The 23,322-nt window shown below is 40.5% G+C and overlaps 1 protein-coding gene and 1 long non-coding RNA gene across 8 annotated transcripts in view; one reads left to right on the top strand and one right to left on the bottom strand.

Moving 5' to 3' along the window:
* Positions 1-11,349, bottom strand: part of ZBTB44 (zinc finger and BTB domain containing 44) — a 39,178-nt gene extending 27,829 nt beyond the window's left edge. The window contains exon 1 of one of the 4 annotated variants that reach the window (XM_072954026.1): positions 10,968-11,349. The gene's annotated coding sequence lies outside the window, so the exon portion shown is untranslated. The remainder of the gene's footprint in view (positions 1-10,967) is intronic. The other 3 variants (XM_072954029.1, XM_015245591.3, XM_006211642.3) reach the window with 3 other exon arrangements.
* Positions 11,350-11,606: 257 nt separating this feature from the next.
* Positions 11,607-23,322, top strand: part of LOC116276707 (uncharacterized) — an 85,802-nt gene continuing 74,086 nt past the window's right edge. The window contains exons 1-3 of one of the 4 annotated variants that reach the window (XR_012066690.1): positions 11,607-12,024; positions 12,612-12,653; positions 12,932-13,106. This is a non-coding gene — a long non-coding RNA (uncharacterized lncRNA). Of the gene's footprint in view, positions 12,654-12,931; positions 13,107-23,322 lie in introns of all 4 variants that reach the window. The other 3 variants (XR_012066688.1, XR_012066687.1, XR_012066689.1) reach the window with 3 other exon arrangements.

Genomic DNA, 23,322 nt, shown 5'->3' with positions numbered 1-23,322 from the left:
CTATGAACATTTGTGCACAAGTCTTCATGTGGACACATCAGTGGAGATTCTTAATCATTTACATGCGGTATACTCTTATCAATAACACTGCTTATTACAGTGCAGTGGTTCTCCACTGGGCATTCCTTTATGGACACAAAAGGATCACTGCTCTGTTGATCAGTAGAGTATTTTATGTACAACAGGTGATCAACTAACTGCTACAGATTTTGCTTTCTTACAGACTCTATGGTACTTGAGGAAAAAGGCTGAGACTGTGTGTATTCTGTAACTGCCTAACACAGAGAGGGCATTTTTCAAAATGTTGAATAAATGTTTGTGGTTTACACTGCTTATTTTTGGAATAAGCATATTCTTTTATGCTCATTCACATTATCAACAAAAGTATAATTGCAAATGATGAACAACAAAATAAAACCTTAGACAAAACAAATTTTTTTTAAAGTTTATTATGTACAACATGCAAATGTTTTATACAAAACCTGTCGATATAGCTCGCTTAGGAATGGAAGAGTCGTAACTCAAAGTAAAAGCTTTATGCTAAAATTACACAGAAATTTGAATAAAGTAGTGAAAATTACAATTCAACTACCTCTTTCTCCAGAAAGTTATTGTTAAAAAATTATTCATTATTATTTCCTTTAGAATCAAGTTTTTTTGGGGGCAAATATTATAGTACCTCATTATAAACTGTTCTTAAAATCTTGTCACTATGTTGTCAATCTAAGCAAAACTAAATGTCTATATTTTTCCATGAAAGGAACCATATTTTTTAGAATAGATTCATATGAGTACTCATATTTGAGAACATTAACACTAATAAAAGTGCATGTAACCTTATCTGATGATAGTTAACTCCCCAAGGGTCTTCCTTAAGTCTTTACTGAAAAGGAAGAATTCCAAATGAATTACTGTAACTGAGTAAAAAACTATTTAATTTTTCCTAACTAGCCACTTTTTAATCAAGTAAAGATTTTAATCATTTTACTACCTGAAAAGGTCCTTTCTAATTCAGAGCTTTGAGAAAGAGAAAGACTGAGATCTACCTGGAGTTAAACAGTAGCAGTCAAACCAATAACATTAAACTATTAGAATTTCCTCTTATTTGCTGGTAGCCACAGAGTCATGCTGACTGTTAATTTGCATATTCAGGGAAAATAAGTAAATATATATTGAGTAACTCCCAGTAAGTGTTCTTATCTCACTCTGGTCCCATAATACTGGGAAAAGGACTTTTAAAATCCAGTTATAAATGAGGTAACAGGAGGTTAAGTTAACTCGCTCACATTCTTATAAGTAATAAAACCAGATCTGAAGAAAGATCTGACAAAAAATTCAAATTCCCAGTCCCCTCTCCCCACCGCATCATGCTGCCATGTAGAAGAATCCAATCATAGTACTTGAGCAGTATCAGCTATTAACATCGAATTATTTTATAAGACAGCAATTTTCAAGAAAGGCATCTTATTCAGTCTTTTGGATCCTTATAGGAGCAAGTCAAGTTCAAGTCAGTTTTAGTCAACTAGCATTTAAGAGCTCTTTGTTTCCCTGAAGAGTTTTTAAGTGTTCACACCAAGTACTCAGGAGTCCCACTGTGTATGTGGACACAAGTACACTGGTTTTACCTAACACGCCTTTGCACTGTTGCCAACCTTAGATGTGTCTTAAGGATTGACTGTGTGTGTCCCCTCAAAAGATATGTTGAAATCCTAATCCACAGTACCTGAGAATGTTACCTTATTTAGAAATAGCTCTTTACAAAACTTATCAAATTAAACTGAGGTAATAAAAATATCTTTATATAAAGTGAAATTCAAAGACAGATGCACAAAGGGAGAATGCCATGTTAAGATTGGACTTACACTGCCACAAGCCAAAGCACTAGCAAAAGTAAGGGGAGAGGCTAAGAAGAGATACTTCCCTCATGAGTTCCTTCCTTTAGAAGTAACCAATCTTGCAGATACCATAACTGCAGGCTTCTAGCCTCCAGAACTGAGACAAAAATTTCTCTTTAAGCCATCTAGTTTGTGGTACTTTGTTACAGCAGCTCTAGCAAACTAATACACATCTGCATTTCAAAATAATGTAAAATTTAACTGTATTAAATTTTAATGGACTAATAAACATTTCAACTAAAAGGCAGAGGCCAGGATTAAAAAAGCATGCCCAACTACATGCTCTTTATAAGAGACCTACTTTAAATAAAAAGAAAGATATGTTAGAAGAAAGACCATGCAAACAGTAATTATAAGAATGCTAGATTTTGCTGTCTTTAGTATCAGAGTAGACTTCAGGACAAAAAGCATTACCAGAGACATAAAGGTGTATAGCAATAAAAAATGTATATGCACTAAAAACAGTGCTTCAAAATAGAATAAGCAAACACTGACAGAATTAAGGAGAAAAATAACCCACAATAATAGTTAGAAAATTTAACATCCTTCTTGGTAAGTGATAGAACTGGGCAAAAAAATGAAAAAAACAGTAAGACATAAAAGATCTAAACAACACCATCAACCACCTTGACCTAATTGATATTTATACTGCAGAATATACATTCTTTTCAAGTAAAAGGTATATACCAAGACATACCATATGCTAGGTTGTAAGACAAATCTTAGTAAATTTTAAAGGAATGAGTGGACAAAGAGTATGCTCGTTAATCACAATAACAAATTAGAAATCAATGAGTTATCAACAAAATTCCACATTATTTTAAATAAAACACACTTCTAAATAACCCCTAGGTTGACGAAGGAATCAATAAAGGAAAGTGGAAAGTATTTTAAGTTGAGTAATACTTAAAGTACAACATTATCATGATTTGTGGGATGCAGCTAAAGTAGTGCATAGAGTAAAATTTATAGCTTTAAATATATATATTAGAAAAGGTCTAAAAATCAATGGCCTACCACCACATACCCTATCATCTCACACCCATTAGGATGGCTACTATAAAAACAATACAATAGAAAATAACAAGTATTGACACAGGATGTGGAAAAATGGAGCCCTTGTGCACTGTTGGTGGGAATGTAAGTGTAGACACTATGCAACAGTATGGTGATTACTCAAAAAATTAAACATAGAATTGCCATGCAACCTAGCAATTTTAACTCTGGGTATGTACCCCAAAGAATTAAAAGCAGGGACATGAACATATATGTGTATACAAATGTTCATAGGAGCATTAGTCACAACAGTCAAATGTCTATTAACAGACAAATGGATAAACAAGATGTGTATACACACACACACACACACACACACACACACACACACACACACACACTGGAGTATTATTTAGCCTTAAAAAGGAAGGAAATTCTAATATGTGCTATGATATGGGTGAACCTTGAGGACATTATGCTAAGTGAAACAAGCCAGTCACAAAAGGACAAACATTGTCTGATTTCAATTATATGAGGTCCCTAAAACAGTCAGATTTATAGAGATAGAATGTAGAAGGGTGGTTGCCAGGGGCTGGGGGAGACAGGAATGGGGAGTCACTGTTTAATGAGGACAGAGTTACATTACAGCTTTGTAGATGAAGAGTTATGGGGATGGATGGTGATGGTTCCACAACAATGTGAACATACTTTACGCCACTGAACTGCACACTTAACAATGGTTAAGGTGATCAATTTTTTATTGTATTTCACTACAACTGAAAAAAAATCAATGGCCTAGGCTTCTACCTTAAGAAGCTAGAAAACGAGCAGGCCAAACCCAAAATAATTGGAAGGAAATAAGGCTCAGACAGAAATGAAATAGAAAATAGACAAATCACAGAAAAAATTAAAGTCAAAACTTAGTTCTCTGAAAAGATAAGCAAAATTGATAAGCCTTTAGCTAGACTGACCAAGGAAAAGAAGAGGTGGCAAGAAAAGTGTGGGGGGCAGTAGAAGAAAAAACCTGGGAAAGAGATATACAGAATGACCAGGATGGTACAATGTCCCAGAAATGAAGGGTATAGAGTATTTCAAGGAGGGGATGACAGGGTCAAAATCTGCTGATAGTTCAAATAAGATTTAGACAAAAGTCTATTCAATTTATCCACAAGGAGTCACTGATAACCTTAAAAGAGCATATAATAGAGAGGTAAAATGAGTTAGATGCTGGATTGTGATAGACAAAGATAAAGAATATGCAGAAATGAGGAAGTGAAAATTTTGAGTACAGACAATTCAATCTAAAGATAGGGCAAAGGCGTTAGCTGGAGGGAAAGAAGGGCTTGAGGAAGGACACTGGTATTTTTATAGAACGGGAGAAACTAGAGAATGTTTTTTCCCCCAGGTAAGCTTTTTAAAATTGTGCTAAAATACACAGAGAATTTTTTTTTTGAGTGTTGTTGGAAAAGACTCAGAGAAGAAAAAGTTAAGATAGAGAAAATAGGTAATAACAGATAGCATAAGGGCTCTGAATAGGCAGAAAGAAGTTGGATTCACTGTTTGAGTAAAAGAAACAATGAATGAGACTCGGTAATAGAAAAAAAAAGTAAAGGAAGGGTGTAGTTACAGTCAAGTTTATAGGTGGGTGGTGAGAAATAGTGGGAGTTCTCGTCTGATAGCTTTGGATTTTATTTCCCTTTCAAGTTATATGTAGAGGCTAGACTGCTTACAAGAGAGGTGATGTAAGTAGAATTTTGAGGAAAATGAAACATGAAAAAAATGTGTGGAGGAAAAAAAGGACAGCTAGGAGGCACTGAAGGCCCAAATGAAGTTGGAGATCACAAGTTTCTAACAGCAATAATCTATGGCTTTTGAGTTACAGAATCTCAAGAAATTGTCAAAAATAATCAATGGCTTTGAATCATTTTTTAGAAGAGTAATAACAATAATCATTAGTTAATACTTACATAGTACTTAGTATTTAACATGTACTAAGCATTGTTCTAACTACTTTTTACACATTAAATAATTAAATAATTACCTACCTTTTGAGATAGATATCATTTGGTATCTCTACTTCACCAGTTTTTTTAAAAAAAAAAAAGCAGCAGCAGCACGGAGAAGTAAAGGAACCAGCCCACCAGCACACAACTAGTAAATACCAGAGTCAAGATCTGAGCCCAAGTGGTATGCTCAGCTGTACTCTTAACACTACACTGGACTGCCTCTCAAAGTAAAGGTAAGTGAACCTAGTGGAAGAAATGAAGAAGAAACATACCAGGTGGGCCCAAAACAGAGCCAGTGATTCCTGTAAACAGAAAACAGTTCTCATAAGAAGTAGGGTTTGTATAGTTTTATATGGCACATAAAAGGCCCTAAAGATAAAAGAAACTGTCTTCAGACAGTAATGGGAAGCCACAAAAAGGAAATGACCAATGTTGGACAATCCAAAGCAGAAAGGAAGAAAACCAAAGAAAGAGCCAAGTAAAACGTAAAACCCGGTGAGTCAAAGTGTAAAAAGGAGAAAAACGTAAAAGTGGAAGAAACACACACACATACTCCACATACTAGTAAAGACATCAGTAAAGAGAAAAATGAAATGGAAGCAAAGTAGGTCTGAATCCCTGAAAACTCTTACATTTCCTAATTTTATCAAACAGCACAAATAAAACATTTTAACAGAGGGTTGTTCTGAATATGCTTACTTGCAAATAGTAGGTACTTAGGTTAAGATCTGAGTTAAAAGAAAATAATTTTCAAAAGGAATTATCTGAAGTTGTTTCAGAAGCCAGAGGGTAGTAGTTCCACAAAATCCTGATTCCAGAGAGTCACAGTCTTGGTTATATGCTACCAAGATGTTTGTAGTTATGTTGAATGCATCAAAAACTATTAAAACTAAGTGAATAACAAATCATGTCAACATAAAAAATATATACTATTTAATACCTGTAGAAGGCTAGCAATATGGAATACCGAAATTACAAGTTCTTTGGGCATAAAATATTTGTAATTTTAAGTTTTTTAAAAAAAGCCATATGATTAAAAAAAGAACATTTAAAATAGAGACAAAGATGTCCTAGAAAAGTGAGACAGTAAGTTTCATCCACCAATTTTCACTCTTATTAGAATTATCAATGTGAAATACCACAGTGATACAAGTCAGTGATTTACTACAGGATCAGTTATGTAAAAATGCGCTGGCTAAGGTCACCTTTGGCGCTAATAATAATGTTAGTGAAGAAGTTAACATAATACTCATGTGCCCTTCAAGCAGGAGTAATATAAATTTAATGTATCTTTATATTTTTAAAGGCACATGTGTATTCACTATTTTAGATCCTGTGACTAAGAATCTAGAGATTTCCAGCTCATTGTCTAAAATGGGGTGAAGTCTTTCTAATATAGAGAACAAAGGAAAACTAATGTGACTTTCAGCTTAACAGGAGATGAATTTCAAGCAATCATTCTGAGGTACTTGGAGAACTATCTGTCTCAGTCATGAATGTGATTGTATTTACAGTAAAAACAGCCCATACAGCTTATATAAAGATATGCTCAACAGCAGTCTACAAAACATGAAACTACAGGGAAAATACACATACATATTCATATATATAATAAAGATATTAAAATTATAGTTGGAAGGAGCCAAATTAACTAAGCCTCCTAACGAAGGAAACTCTTTTACAACAGTCTGATTGATGCTTGACCATTTTCAGTGACAGCTTTATCCTTTACAAGGTTATGAAGACTTAGTTTAAAACCTCCAGAATTTTATTATGAAAAATTTTAGATACATCAATATTTAAAGAACATTTACAGGTGAATGCCTTGATAGCCATACCTAGATTCTACCATGAACATTCTTCTACATTTGTTTTAATCACATATCTATCCATCCATCAATCCATCTTGATTTCTGATGCTCTACTTTTCAAATGCCTATTAAAATGGTATCTAAATGCACTTTTCAAAGCAAGGTCTGACAAACTAAGGATACATGTAATAGACATGACAAAGACATGAGCGCTTTGGCATGTAATCCATGTTGCTACAGGACAAACATCAGTCACGTACTTCAAATTAATTTGTGCTGAGTGAAAATTTATCAAATTTTATGATTATATTTAGATGTGAGATGCAGCAAAGTAGTTAAGTACAACAGTGAAAACAGACTTGAGTGTGAAACCTGGATACTGCCCTTACCTTGCAAAGCAAGATAGCAGTACCAATAATAAAGGGTAAGGTGAGATTTAAATGAGATGTATAACATGCTTAGCACAGTGCTGGCTTTTTGAGAGGGCTCAACAAATGTGAGCAATCATCATCACTGTATTAGTCCACTCAGTCTACCACAGCAGGCTCCAGCTGCCATGTGGGGATGCATATCTATGCTACTGTTGGTGGCCTTTTTTCCCATCACCTTATGTGTTCTAATAATCTTGGGCAGTTTATTTTACTGAGATTAAAGACAAAATGAGGCGGCAAGGGCCCAAAGCACATGCATTCTTCATTTTCCTACACCATCCCTTGAAGGAAAAAGATGTTTGCTCAGTTACCAAAAGCAGTGGTGGTGTACACTGAGGGAAACATACTATGGGTGCATCTTTTGCTGGATGATAGGCAGCTTATAAACTGCCTAACTGTAGTCTGCCTACTTTAGACAACCATTGATGGCTGGTTAAGTCCTCATTTGAAGGAATAATTATAATTTCTATCAAATTTTGTGCAATGCAAACAATATATGCTATCTTCATTGATTACATGTCCAAATGCCTTTTATATTTGCAGACAGCATTAAGTATGTCAGTTTTGTTGTGTGATATTCAAGTAGATGGATTCATAAAGCTTCTACCAACTACATGTCTCTTTTAAAGACATGATTTTCAAGTAAAGCTTGTAGAAATGAGCTTGAAATCACTTCTCCGCTCACCTCTAAAGATTAGTTGTAGTGCTTTCTCCTTGCCAGAGGAAATCATAGTCTAACTGCAAAATTTAAACTTCATATAACACACTTTGTCCACTGTTACCCCTTCTGCAGTTAAGATATATGAGAATATTATTAGATTTTAAAAGGTATGGCAAATGTAAAGAACAGTTCATCTTAAAAAATAATCTGGGTGAGGTTTCTTTACGCATACTTTTAAAATATTATTTTGACTTTTGAACCTGGTATATATTTTATATGTTCAAAAATAAAATTAAAAAAAGAAAACCCTAAAATAAAAAATGAAACCAATGAACCATGTCAAATTGGCAGCATAACCAAACAGAGAAAAGTACTTCAAGTGACCCCTGAACATGGGAAGTACTCTGATTATACAAACTTCATGTAATATATCCTAAGGACAAAAATAAACGCAAAGAAATATTGAACTTTACTCAGAAGTTTATTGTTAGTAGTAAAACAGGTATGGTAATTTTGAAATGATTTTATGTATACATAGAATAAAGCAAGTATGGTGATTTTATTAGGCACCAAGATATTAGTTTAAGACAAAAGAGACAAATATAGAATCAGAGGGAAAGATCTATGTTAAACTTGAACTGGGTATACTGCTATGAACTTATGATTAAACAAATAAGCAAAAACCCATTTTTAGTTCTCTCTTCTGAAAGCAGTGACACTCTAGCGGCAATGAATATGCCAAACGTCCAGATCTTGGTTTCTATATACCATTTCTCACTAAAAAGAACCAAGATTCCATAGACACCCATTCCAGATCTGGAACAAGGAAAGTAACAAGGCAAGCCTGGGATATCCTGTGCCAGAAAGCACTCCAAGGCTAATGGTGAGCAGAGTGTTAAAAAGATACAGAAGCCAGCTTGAAAGGGTTCCTACTTTCCTAATTTGGGACAGTTTGATCATCAAAAAGAAAAATGACTAAAATGGTTATTAAAAAAAGGAATAAATTAAAACCCATGAGTCCATAGCCGTATCCCCACAATAAAGAAAAAAGAACCTTCATTGCCACCATTGGGGGTGACTATTTCCCCAGCTCTTTACTCTGAATATTGGTAAGTAAAGGGAGAATATTAGAATTTTCTCTGCATTTTTAGGAGGAACTTTAGTTCACTATTAGTTAATGAAAGAAATCTTTCTGACAAGAAAATCTCCAATAAAATAACTGATTTAAGCAAGAGTCATCCAAGGGTGCTAAAATCACTGAGCAAAAGGTAGGCAGAAATTGGATATTTGCTCGGTATCCAAGTATTACCCCAAATCACATACAAATCACAAACAGGCAAACCACACCTATTGTAACAGATCTGGAAGTCACCACTTTCATCAAGTGGTCACATTTAGTATGCTTAACAGTGTGGCAATCTGACATTATATATCTCCTATATGATGTAACTTGAAGTACACAGCATCATCTATTAAATGTTCTTGCCAAAGAAAGTTTTCCTTAAGGTAATCAAGTTTTCTTTAGGTCAAACTTCCCCTAACAGGAAATTCAGGAGCACAGGGAAATAAATTAAATGACACCATTAGGAAACAGACAAGCCAAGAATGTGGGGGCATTCTATAAGGCAACTCGTTTGGTCAATTAAGTGTCAGAAAAAAAGATGGGTACCAGTCTTCTAAAAAAGGGACTAAAGGCATAATCACCAAATGCAATGCATAAATCCTGACTGAATGGGGAGGAGGATTTCCCAGAGACCTTGGAGTACTAAGAAAATCTGCATATGGACTGTTACTTTAGAAAGGTGTCCATAATGATACTGTGGTTAGTAGAACATCTTTAGTTTTAGAAAATGCATGCTGAAATATTTGAGTGTCATAGTGTTCACAACTTACTTTCAAATGCTTACACACAAGAAGGGAGGAGGGGGGAAGAACATGGCAAAAATGTTAATCACTGAAACTACATACTGCAGTATTCATTGTATTTTTCTCACCTTCCATGAGACTGACATTTTTCATAATACAGTATAAAGAAAGTGTACCCGCACTGAAAAGTACAGTAGAAAACACACCTACACTGGAATTATATCTGGGTACAAATCTCACCTTTATTACTTACTAGTGGTGTGGCCTAAGGCAAGTTGCTTAATATCACTTAAGTTTCTGTCTCATCTGTAAAACTCAGGTAATAATATCTAAGTCATCAAGCTGTTCGAGAATCAAATCAGATTACAATATGTAAAAAATGTCTAGCAGTGTTGTACAGAATAAGTAAATCTTGGTTTTCATAATTAACGCAATCATCCTGAAATACAACGCTATAGTTAAACATTCCTTTCATTGTTGTCACATTCCATGATAAGGAAACTACATTAGGTAAAATTAAATATCCACTGACAGTCTGCTTTTTGTGAAGAACTGTGAAGTCTGCTTTTGCTATTAGCCTCTATCCGAATAAAACGTAAAAAAATAAGTGGAAGTTAAAGAGAATTTCTTCCTGACCAACAGACAGTCCACTTATTTGTTAAAAAAATCTGTTTTTGTCTTCATTTCTGTAAATAAGTTCCAATAAAGCACACAATTTTTATTGGGCTTTATTCTAAATTTCGGATGGCTTCATACAACCCATAAGCATGCAGTTTCCTTTCATAGGTTCTAACGTACCTGTCATTTCACTCGCAGGTAACCCCTCTGGCTGGTTAGGCCAGCAGAAAATGACTAGATGCAGAGTGATCCTCAGGTAGGGAAGAAAAAGAGGTGTGTGTGTGTTTTTTTTCCTTTCTTAAATTAGTGCCACCCTTTTCTTTCCAGTATCAGAGAAACACAAGCAGGGGAGAGGAGGGAACAGTCGGGTCTCGGGCTCCCGGCTCCACCAGAGAGGAGGTAACACCCCGCCTCCCCGGGGTTAGGGTGTTGGGCAAACGCGCGTGCAGACGGGGGGGCGCCCTGGAAGGTCGGGGCAATTCCTGCCGAGCTGCGGGGCCCAGGGCCAGTGTCCTCCCCGGAAGATTAGATGCTACAGAGGAGACCCTGCGGGGTGTCTCTCCGAGCGGATGGGGGTGCCGAGGGCGGGCGTTCCCTTCCGTCCAGCGCCCAGATGGGGGACGCGGGTGTCAGCCCCTCGGCGGGCGCGCTCGGCCCCGGCCCGGCCCTTCCCTCCCCGTTACCTGCGGGCGGCGGTGTGGGGCCCGGAGGCCTGCTGCTCCTCCTCCTCCTCCTCCCCGCCAGGCTGAGGCGGCGAGGCGGCGGCGGCGGCGGCCCGGGGGGAGGGGGCGGAGCGCGCGGCTCGCTGCCTCTCTCCTCCCCCGGGAGGCGGAGGGGACCCTATCTCGGGCCGCCGCGCCTAGGCCCGTGGACAGCCTGCGGCTGGGGCATGGCGGCACCGAGCGGCGGCGTGCCCGCGAGCGGCGGGAGGGAAGCGCTCCGGGCCCTGAGGGGAGGAGCGAGGGGGCCCGGCGAGCCGCGCGCGGGCGGCCGTTGGGGACGGTTGGCCGAGGGCAGGCGGTGGTTTGGGGAGCGCGGCGACGGCTCGCGTTTTCCCGGCGGGGCGGGGTGGGGAAGGGGAAGGGGAGTGAGGGGAGGGGAGGGGGAGGTTGGGAGGGAGCCGCCGCCGCGCGCGTGCGGGCCGGCGCCTCCGCCGTTGCCGCTCCGCTCACTCCAGCCTGCTTGGGGGCACTTTGTTTGTGTCCCACAATGCTCTGCGCGGGCGGCCGGGCTGGGGAAGGGGAGGGCAGGTGGGCGGGGCGGAGTGAGCTCGGGGGCGGGGCGAGAGCGGGGGTGGTGGGGAGACGCGGGTACTGCGCAAGCGCAGAGGAGGCCGCTCCTGGTCGCCGGGACTGCAGCTGTGGGCGACTCGGTCCCCTGACGCACCCGGGGGTTTTGACACGGTCTCTACATCTTTTGCGTCTGTGCGCACGTGCAGCGTTACCTGCACACGCTGCTTAAGCCCTGGCCGGTTCGTCCTTCCTCTCGCCGTCCTGTCAGCCGGCTCTCCGCTTTCCCTGACAAACATTTCTGGGCACGATTCACGCCTCTTGCATTTTTTTGATGTGTGTTTTCTCTGAACTAAAAACGAAACAAACTCCTGTTATCTCGAGTGGTTTCTGTAGCGGCGCTGGACCGGAACACCCCAGCCGCTTTCTCTCGGTGAGGGAGGTGAGCGGGTTAGTCAGACCATTTCTCACACGCGGAAACTGAGGCCTGCGGAGAGGCGGCCCCCGACAGGTGAGGACTCCGAGAGCCCGCTTCCTCAGCAGACAGCCGACCCCCCGGCCGGGGCCCACAAGCCCACGGCCTTTGCGCCCCGTGGCGTCCTCTCGGTGCCCTAAGATTGTTCTAGAATTTGCCCGGGCCACCTGGCGGGTCGTGCGGTTTTGAAATGACTAGACCCAGGCCCGTCTCGTTCCCTCGACACGAGGGCACCTGGAAGTGCCCCAGAGATAACTCCTGTACCTCCCACATTCTTGACTCGCCTTCGGTTCTACCGCCACTAACCTGGCTTTCGGGGGCAGGGAGTGTGCGGGGCTCCGCGAAGGGACCGGTACTGTCCCTGGGGACTTTCGAGTTCTTGGTCTACTGCAAAATCGTGTGAAGTGTTGAGACTCTCAGGACCCTAGATTTTGGCGTCCTCGGGCCGGCAGGCCAACGCTGGGGACCGGGACCCGGCGGGCAGAAGGGCCCCGGGCTGCGGGCGGCGGGCAGAAGCGCGCTCCAGGCGAAGACCTCGGGCGGTGCGGAGGAGGCGGAGTGGGGTGAGGCCTGCAGCGCCTCGGCGCCCGGAGCTTGCATACTTTGTTTTCTCACGCCTCCAGCTCTGACGCCGAGAGACTTCTCTCCAAAGGGCTTTGTGCATGGTGAGTTGACATCCCGCCCCAAGCAGAAAGAAGGTTTCTTCTGAAACACTTGTAACGTCTTACAGTGATCTCCGCACTGAGAGACCAGCACCCTAGCACCCTCACTCTAGCCACTGAAATCTACTTGAGAAATCAAGGCCCAAAAAACCACGTCTCTTTCTAGGCCTTGGCCGTTTCCCACAGATTTTCAAGTATATGGAAGGTTTAATCCTCAACAGCAATTGTAATACACAGATTTCACTATTATTCCCCCGTCATTTTTATTATTCCCATTTCAGAGATGAGGAAAGTCAAAAAGACGCGTATGAGGCCCAGGAAGTTTTGTGCAGAGATTTCAAGGAGAAGGGAAGGCGGAGTGCTTACCCTGGGAGAGGAACGGCAGCGACAGAGCACGTCTCAGGAAGGGCAGGAGCCTGGAGTCTTGGTGGGGGTGTGTTAAAGTGTGTGAACAAGGTAACACCTGCAGCAGTTGAAGTGGGAATAAAGCAATCAGAATTCCCGTCGACCTCTCCTAGGGCTTTTACTGGGACAGTGGATAAAAGACCACTAGGCAAGTCCTTACTAAGTGTTACCCAAGGGACCGAGGTGGCAGCTCCATTTCAGGGCAAGACTAGCAGCCCTGGCACAAAATACAGCTTTTCTTAGATTATTCCTTTGTGTCTTCTCCCTTTTCTTTTTTATTCGACATTAAAAAATTACCATGCTCTCACCCCACTCCTACCCTGGGACTGGTGGGTCAATTAACCACCAAACTGCTGTGGGGCCCTCAGGGCACAATACTAGATACTTGAGTAGGGTATGAGAGACAATACAAAGATTAATTTTCTAAGAGTCCTCGCCTCTGTTTTGGCTTTGGGCAGGTCAGTTTCTGTGGCTTCTGCAGCCTCCCACCTTCTTCCTGGGCTAGCAGAGACTTGCCCTTGGGTTGGTGGAGTGTATACACCTTTCTTTGACACTAGGTTGAATAATACTCCTGGGAGGATTTATGAAACCAGAATCCTGCACACAGGTGAAACAAACAAATGTAGACAGTATGAGGAACCTTTAATTATTAACCTGGTGTGGGTGATTCTGAGGAATTCAAATTCCAGGCAAAGAGGGTTTTCTTTCATCTGTGAACTTTTGGGGGGACCAAATTCTGGCAGAAAGCGACACCTGCTTGTGATAGACCATCAGAGCTGAATGGGAGTTTTGTTATTTAGTCCACAAGTTATTTCAAAGCAAGAGCACTTAACAATTAACTGGAAGATCTCTAGTCTGACTTGGATAATTCCAATAAAGGAGAACTCATTACTGTACCAGTCACCCTTGCTCCCTTCTTAGGTAGTTGCAGTTATATTAACAAAATTCATCTTGTTCCCCCATCTTGGGACTTGCACCTTTTTGAGTATCCCCATCTCATCACCCACGCAGTTGAGCAAGTCAGCTTCGCTACTTCACTATTGCACTACATCTCAGTTCCAGTCCTAAATCTGTCCATGCCAGTGGCCACCATCCTAATCTAAGACTCCCACCATGTGCCTGGATAATTGTAATACCCCATACCTGCTTTCCCAAATACACTCTTCTCTTTGTTCTCTGCATGGCAGCCAGGGTTATAATGCATAGCAGTCGTATCTCACAACAATGGCCTCCTATCGTCTTTGGGATAAAAATCTCAAACTTTTACCATGGCTTTCACAGCTACATGATGTGGGCCTGTTCAGGACATAGCTTCAGCTTCAACTCTCATTATACTCTTTCAAGGAACATGCCAGCTGCAGATTTTTTTTTTCAGATCTTCTAAAATGCCACACTCTTTGTTTCAATGCACACATCATTCTCTCTGTGTATAAATACTTCATTCCTTAGCTAATTCAATTGTCACATCTTTTCTACATATATATGTGTGTGTATGTAAATATATATGCATACATTTAAAGAGAAAAACCACTGGCCCAAATGGCATCACTTTTGCTAAAGCCCATGATACCAAACCTAGATTTAATACCTGACCTAATTGCGGTTTCGACCTTTAGGGGGAATGTAATCTTAACCAACCAGTTTGGAATTTTCTGGTCAGCACTAATGAGGTAATCTGTCACATGGACCCTCTCCCACCCCAGGAGGTAGAGGCAATCTGCAGATAAGACCCTTGCTGTCCCTTCCCCCTACAACAGAAGATGTCTTTGCTTAAAAATAATCCTTTCTGTTCTTTTGCTGAAAATCCCTTGCCCCCACTCTTCTTCCTATAAAGCCTTCCATTTTGTACAGGCCCTCGGAGCACCCTTCTGCTTGCTGGGTGGGATGCTCCCTGATTCATGAGTCGTTGAATAAACGAGTTAGAGCTTCAAATTTACTGAGCTGAATTTTGTTTTTTAACAATATATATGAACATTATGAGATAGAATTCACATGCCATGCAGTTCACCCATATGAAATGTGGTAGTTCCGTGTTTTTTAGTATCCTCGCAGAGTTATGCAGTCATCACCGCAGTCTACTTTTGAGCGTTCTCATCACCCCAAGGAGAAAAACCCCTGCCCATTAGCAGTCACTCTCCCTTCCCCGCAGCTCCTCAGCCGAAGGCAAACACCAAACATTGATCTGTCTGCTCTCTGTCTCTACAGATTTGCTGATCCTGGACATTTCATGTAAATGGAATTCATCTCTTTTTTTTTTGTTTTTGGACTACCACTCATTCAAGGACATCTCGCCTGTTTCCCCAGATTGCACTAGAGTCTGTGGTGGATATTCTTAGAGTTTCCTGCATTTCTCTAACACTCTTCTAATTACCACTGTGATTCACTCATCATTCACCACTTCAATCCCAGAGCCTAGCATGGTGTCTAGCCCATAATAGCTCTTTGATAAATGTTAATAATGAATGGTGATTAGTGAAATAGATGAAATAAATGACTGTGGGGGCCAATTTTATCAGTTAGTAGAATGGCAACTTCCCAAGACCTGTGATGTCAGGGAAGAAGCTTGTCCTTCAATAGACTTACCCATTCCTCTGCAAGATGCCAGAATACCTGTGATTAAAGTCCCTCCTTTTGATTTTTGAAGACTCTTTAGGCCTTTAAGATACAACTATTGAAATAGAACTCATCTTCTGAAGGGGAATTGGTGGTTTAGTTTTTTTTTCTTTAATTCAAGGAAGAAAGCAGTGATTTGGTCTCAGTGATTTGATCTTAATGCTTTTGTCTGCTCTGAGCCCCACCTCCCCTCCCACCACAATGCTGCTTTTCTTCTTCTTCACAGGATTCAAAGCTAGACTTCTCAAAACTGTTATCTGCACATACTGTTCCTCACTTTTGCATCTCCTTTACTTCTCATCCCCTCTAATTTGATTTTCCCTTCATTCCACCAAAATGTATCTCCTTAATGCCCCTGAATACATCTGTGTTGCTAATCCAAAGGGCATTTATTTTTACCCTCATCTTTTTGGACTTTTGAGCCCCATTTGGTCTGGTCGAGCACTGGCTCCAACTTGAAACACTCTCTTCTTTATCTCTGCTGACGTTCTCAGTGTGCATCCAGGGTTGAGAACTAGTGTTTATAGCATCTCTAGGCCAGTGGCTTTCAAAAATGTGGTCTCCAGACCTATAGCATTAGCATCACCTGTCAGATTGTTAGAAATGTGAATTCTTAAGACATTCCTAGACCTACTCAAATCAGCTTTGGCGTCGGGCCCCAGTGATCTGTATTTGAACTCTCCAGGTAATTCGGACCCTTCCTCAAGTTTGAGAACCAGTGCCCAGGCAAACCCATCTGCTCACATAAACTCTGTGAGCCATTGACTTTTGGGTGTACACCACTAACCCAGATCTCTCTACAGAGCTCCGGATCTGCCTGTCTGTTTCTACTTTGCTTGGTTGTCCCAGAGATACCTCAGACTCAACGTGTCCAAGACAGATGAATGGCCTTCCTCTGAAGACAGGATTCTTGCTCACTGTTTTCTAATTGCTAAAGCATACCACTTTAGATCCAGCACAAGCATCAGAACCCCAGGGTCATCTCTGATACCTCCCTAACCCAGTCTATTTAAAAATTATGTCATTTTCGCTTTCCAAATTTCTTTTAAAATAAACACCCTTTTTATTGTGAGAATTTCAAACATACAAAAAAAAAATAGAAAGAAAAGTGAAAAACTTTATAAACTTGTACCTAACAGCCAAGCCCCCAAATCCAGTCATTGGCCAGTGTTGCCTTATCCATACCCCCATCCATCTTCCCCCTTCTGATATTATTTTGAAGAAAATTCCAGATATCATATGATTTTCTATGTAAATATTTTAGTCTATATTTCTAAAAGAGACCAACTTTTAAAAAAAGTCTCGATGCCATTATCACAGTTAAAAACGATGATTTAATATAAAACTTCCAGTTAGTATTCACATTTCCAACAGACTCATACATGTTACAATTTTTTTTAACCAAATGTTTCAGTGAGGAGTTATACTGTGTTTGGTTAGTACATTTTTAAAGTCCTTTGTATTTTTTTCTTTCTTTATTTTCCTAGTATTTTTTTTTTTAATTAAGAAACTAGGTTGTTTGTCCTGTAGTTTTTGCCACAAGCCCAGTTTTGTTAGTTGCATCCCCATGGTGTACTTTAACATGTTTCCTTGTCCTCTGTATTTTCTGTACATTGATGGTAAGATCTAGGTGTTTTTATCAGATTCAGGTTCAATTTTTTGGCAGGATAACTTCATAGGTAGGTGCTGTATTTTTCCTTTAGGAGACACACAGTTTGCACCTGTCTCTCTTTTTATAATGTTAATGGCTGTTGATGAATGATGTCTGCATCAGTTCATTCATTAGGAGTTTTAAAATGGTGATAAAATTCAATCATTTCTCATTTAGTAGCTGCAATGTTTCTACAAAGCGAAATCACCCCTCTTCAGTTATTTGATTATCCAGTGGTATAGTTTATGTAAGAAAGTGGGATAAATGCTTGATTCTTTCCCTTTTACTAAGTATCTCTCAACCCTGTCTACTCTCATTTTCAACTGCTACCATTCCTGATCAAAAATCCTTAACCTAACCTCCAAGATTTTGAACCTTCAGTATCCTATTCATCTTGCAAAGTTCTGAATGATCTGGTCCCTTCCTGTTTCTCCAGCCTCATTTCATGCTATTTTCCTCCTCCTTTTCTCACTACCACCAAGCCTCGGAGGGCCTTTGCACATGACCCTTCTACCAGGAAAGCTTTCTCCGATGTCCTCTTCCTTTACTAACTCTTACATTGCTTTCTTAAGGAAGACTAGATTGGTGCTCCAATTGTAACCTCTCATGCCACCTTCTACTTGTCCATAGCACATCTTATAGTTTGTATTATGAATATTTATTGATTATTTGGTTAATATTTGTCTCCCCCGCTAAACTGTAAGATTCAAGAAGGCAGAGGCCATGTCTATTTTGGCATAATTTTTTCCCCTAAGCTTAACTTAATGCTTGGAATATAGTATGTGTGCAAAAAAAAAATGTTGAATTGAGTAACACTGAATTGAAGTCAGATTTGGGGAAAATAAAACATTTGTCTTGATTTGTAAAGAGTAAAGATAACTAACACTTATTGAGTACAAGGTGATATTCTAAGTTCTTCTAATATTCATTATAACCTTATGAAGTAGATATTGTAATTGTCTCTAATTGACAGATAAGGAACTGAAGTGATGTTAAGCCACTTGCCCAAGTTCGCATAGATTATAAATGTCAGAGTCCGGATTCACGTCTAAGCAATCTGGCTCTAGAACCCAAGGTATCAGGTTAAAATCCTAATATACTACAGTCTGTAAGAATATACTACACAAATGTCTACACTGGAGAGGAACTGACCTCAATTCTTTGAGTCCTAAATTCAGAAATCCCAGAGAAGGGCTTATTGACTTAGCTCAAGTACCCATCCCTAAAACAACTGAAATCCAGGCAGTGGGCACTACAGGAACATGTAGCTTCCATGCCAGATATGTGAATGCTGAGTAGTAATTTCCAGGAGGAGAGGGCCTGCCAGGCAGACAGTCTCATAGAGGGCACACACATATTTCTTCCCCTACATCCAGTATCATAAATTCTCTTGTCCATATGTCCAAATGTCATAATACACCTTCCCCACATAGAACAATAGATACCTTGCTTCCTCAATGAGAAACTATTCTAAGATATGACCAGCTACCACATTCATCTCTGATTCCCAGAATTTCTATTAATAGTGTCTGGATATGATTGTACACAATTTTACAACCTATGAGATAAATAACAATTTTAATGACCCTAAAAACAGTAGAGTCACAATCTGTTGCAAAGATTCTAAAGTCAGCTCCTGCCGCATGAGAAATTACCTTGGGCCAATGATAACCTCCAAGGCCCTTAATAGGCAAAGATATCCCAGAGGCCACAGAAGAGAGAACCAAGCCAAAAACCTCAAATCATGTAGTTTATCAAAAACGTTTAAAACACAGTGAGAAGTAAGGGGAGAGAGGTGGTGTAGAAGAACACACTTTGAATAAGTCTAAAGCGGGATAGAAGAACCACACCACCTGAATCTGGACTATGCAATGTTCATATTCCTGTCTTTCCCCTGTTGTGCCAGCTTTCCTCTCTAGTGGTGGCGTTAAGAGAATCAGAGTTTAGTCTGAACAAGGGGGTCTCGCAGACTAAAGGGGCACGGAGCCATCATACATACCTGTCTGTTAGAAAGATGCAGGAGCGAGCATCCCTGCAACTATCTCTGTCTCATCAATTAGCCTGATGAGTAGCTGTGGTTTCATCTGCATTTCTTGGACATAGGACCAGTGGGACCAGAATGGTGTCATCTCTGGGTGGCTGACCTGAGACCTCATAAATGTTGGATGCTTGTGAACCTCACGCGTATTTACTGAATCATGAATATTTGGTGCATCCTGTTCCTTCCTTTCCTTTCTATCTAGTTCAGAACACATCTGCTCTACTTCTTTTTATGTCTCCAACATTCCTCACATGCCACTGGCTTCTATACTCAGTTTCATCTAACCTCATTTCTTGTTGATCTTATTTTCTGTAGTAATCATAGAAAATTCCTAAATGCAACAAGCACATGTTGCAAACCTTAAAAATTGGGCAGAGTTGAAATTACCCTGGAAATCTCTTAAATTGCCTATAAAGCGCAATATGTTGTACGTATGAGCCACGTTGGAGGCTGACATGCCGTCTCACAGTAGGTCCAACCCCGTGGGATTTCCCTCCACTGTGGGAACAGATTTCTCACTCCTCTGTTGAGTACCAGAGGAAATCGTGGGTTTCTATTTAGCGACTCTAGACTCACGCTCAAGCCTGCTAAATGTCCACACCGTGAGAGGCACCCAGAAACTGAGCAACCGAGCAAATCACAGTCACATCTTCCACCTCCCGTTTACTCCGAGCTTCCGCTTGCTGAGCGAAACGACATTTATGCCTCTCTGAGGCCCACTTGAACTCACATGAGTTAAATTATGCTGTTCATCTAGAGAACAACAAATATAAAACAATGAAAGACAAACAGGATATCCATAACTTAAAAAAAAACTTTTAGAAGTGAAGGAAAGCGAAAGCAGCATACGGTGGTCACTGCTGCAGACCTCACATCACATGTTGCTGGAGGAGCTGAGTAAGGTGGAGCATAGGACCAGCCAGTCACAGGTGTCCTGTTGTTAATTCTCCTCCTTAATAATGAAATAAGATCCCTACGGGTGGCCCAGGTTCTGTCTGCTGGGAGAGTTTTCCTTGTTTGTATGTCACAGGGCCATCCCTGAGAAGGAGCTGTGGGGAGGGCCCTCTGAGCGGGGCTGGTCTGTGCGTTTGAGCGGTGTGCTGTGCTCTTTGTTGGTGAAGACATTTCCGTTGGGGCTTGTCTTAAGGACTGAGCAATAATCACAGCTCACTCTGCAAGGATTTAATTTTTTGGTCAGTTCTGTTTTAAGACTTTAGTTAATGGCCTATTGCTTTCATTTTGGAGGACAGTGTCAGTAACCCAATCTAGAAATCATTTGTGGTTAGGTATGTGATGTAATAATTTGCCAAACGTGTAACAGATGATCATCCTTGGATCAATGAAATACAGCCCAGTGGTGGGTAATAAAAAACCAGAACTCCCACAATAGCCAGCTAGATAGGGGAAAAGATGTTCCCAGCTCCCTTAAGTGTGCTCTTAACACTGGCTGGTAGTCACGCTCCATTTTCCTAATCAATCCATTCTTTTGCTTTCCTGCATGACTATTTCCTAACATCACCTCTTCTGTCAAACCTGTAATACCTTCTTTGCTCTTACTCACAAGTGATGACTCGTAACATGAACGACCACAGATGTAGTGGCTTAAATCAACAAAAGTTTATTATCTTTTAGTTCTACAGGTCAAAACTTTGCCACAGGTCTCACTGGGCTAAAATCAAGGTGTAGGCAGAACTGTGTCCCTTTCTGGAAGCTCAAGGGCAGAACCCACTACTTTACCTTTTCTGAGTTCTAGAGGCCCCCTGCATTCCTTGGCTCATGGTCTGCTGTCTGTAAAGTCAGCAACTCTGTGACCCTATTGCCATTGTCATATGTTGCTCTGATCCAATTTTCTGCTTCCCTCTTCCACTTTTATTTTTAGTAATAATTTTATTGAAGATCTAGTTCACATACTATACATTCACACATTTGAAGTGTGTAATTCGATAATCTTTAGTATATTCACAGAATTGTGCACCTTTCACAACCAATTACAGAACAATTTTCATCACCCCCAAAAGAAACCCTGTACTGTTTAGCAGTCACCTTTTACTCTCTCCACCGCTATACCCAGGCAACCACTAATTTATTGTTCTTATGGACTTACCTATTCTGGACATTTCATATAAGTGGAATCATGTAATACATGCTCTTTTGTGCCTGTGTTCTCTCACTTAGCATGTTCTCAAGTTTCCTCCATGTTGTAGCATGTAGCAATATTCATTCACCTCTTCCACTTCTAAGGACTCATGCAGTTAGATTGGGCTACCCAGATAATCCAGCAAAATCTTCCCATCTCTTCCTTTAATCACATCTGCAAATTCAGTTTGACCATGTGAGCATTCACAGGTTCCAGGGATTAGGACGTGGACATCTTTGGTGGGGGTCATTACTCTGTCTGCCACAATGGCCATCCTTCCTATTTCAGAGAGACCAGACAAGCAGTCAGAGGAGAATGTTGACATTTGGCTGTCAAGAATAATGCTGTTATGAACATTGACATACAAGTATCTACTTGAGCCCATTCTCTTAAATCCACTCCAGTTAGGCTTTTGCTCCCTCCATTCCCACCCAAACTACTTTTGTCCAGGTCACTGATTACCTCTGGATTGCTATAGCCAATGGTCAGTTCTCCATCCTCTTTTTACTTAGTGCCATTTGGCTGAGCTGATCATTGCCTCCTTGAAATGTTCTTCATGTGACATTCAGGACAGCACCACACACTCCATTTTCCTCCTACCTCTCTAGACATTCTGTCTTAGTCTCCTTTGCTAATCCCCCTCAGGCCCTGGACCTACTCTTTTTTCTATTTGCACTCACTCCCTTGGTGGTGGTATCATCCTCTCTTACAGCTATAAGTATACTGACAACTTCCAAATTTATATCTCCTGCTTGGACGTCTCCCTTGAATGTCAGACTCCAGTGACCTACTTGACATCTCCATTTGGATATTAAGTGGGCATCTTAGATTTAACATGCCCCAAACTAAATTCCTGATCATCCTTATCCTCCTCATCAAAACCTAATCCTCTCAGTATTTCTTAACTAATTTCCTGGATCTCTATCCTTTTAGTTGCTTAGGCAAAAATCTTGGAATCATACTTGATTCCTATATTTGTCTCCCACTTCACATCCAGTACATTAATAAATACTGTTGGCACTTTCTTCAAAATATATACAGAATTTGATCATTTTTCACTATCTTCACTGTTGCTACCTTGATACAAGTCACCAACATCTCTTGCCTGGATTATTTCCATAGCCTTCTAACTTGTCTCCTTGAGTCTGCTCTTACCTTATTTAGTTAATTGTCAACACAGCAGCAGAGGGAGGCCATTAAATTTTAATATCTCATGTCATCTCTCTACTCAAAATCCTCCAAAGCTTTCCATCTAATTTAAAGTGAAATTCAATGTCCTGGTAATGACTTACAAGGTCCTACACAATCTGACCCCTCATTAGTTCTCTGGCCTTATCTCCCATGGTTCTCTATGTCACTCACCTCTCTTTAGCCATCCTGGCTTCATTGCTTTCCTCAGACACACACGGCACATCTCCGCCTCAGGGCCCTGCACTTTCTATTTCCTTACTCCCTCACCACCTTTATTAAGATGCCACATTTTCAGTGAGAACTTTCCTGATGACCGTTTTTAAAATTGTCATCCTGCCAGCATTTTACTTTTCTTCATTCATCATACCTAAAACTTTCTAAGATACAGTGCAATTCACTTACTTATTTTGTTCATTGTTTTCTCTGTTCAGTAGAATATAAACTATACAGTGCAAGGATTTTTGTTTCTTTTGTTCATTGATGGATACACGGGACCTAGAATATTGCCTGGCAGTATTCTACCATGAGTAGAGTACATGACAGCATGTACTCTAAACATTTTAGTGACATGAAAAACCAAATTTGATACAAGTCACATATGAGGGCAGTAAGTTGATGGTGAAGGCATTGAAGT

The sequence above is a fragment of the Vicugna pacos genome, chromosome 33, assembly GCF_048564905.1.
Source record: "Vicugna pacos chromosome 33, VicPac4, whole genome shotgun sequence".
Taxonomy (NCBI): Eukaryota; Metazoa; Chordata; class Mammalia; order Artiodactyla; family Camelidae; genus Vicugna; species Vicugna pacos.
Note: the sequence above shows the minus strand (reverse complement) of the source record. Positions and strands in the feature narration are given on the sequence as shown.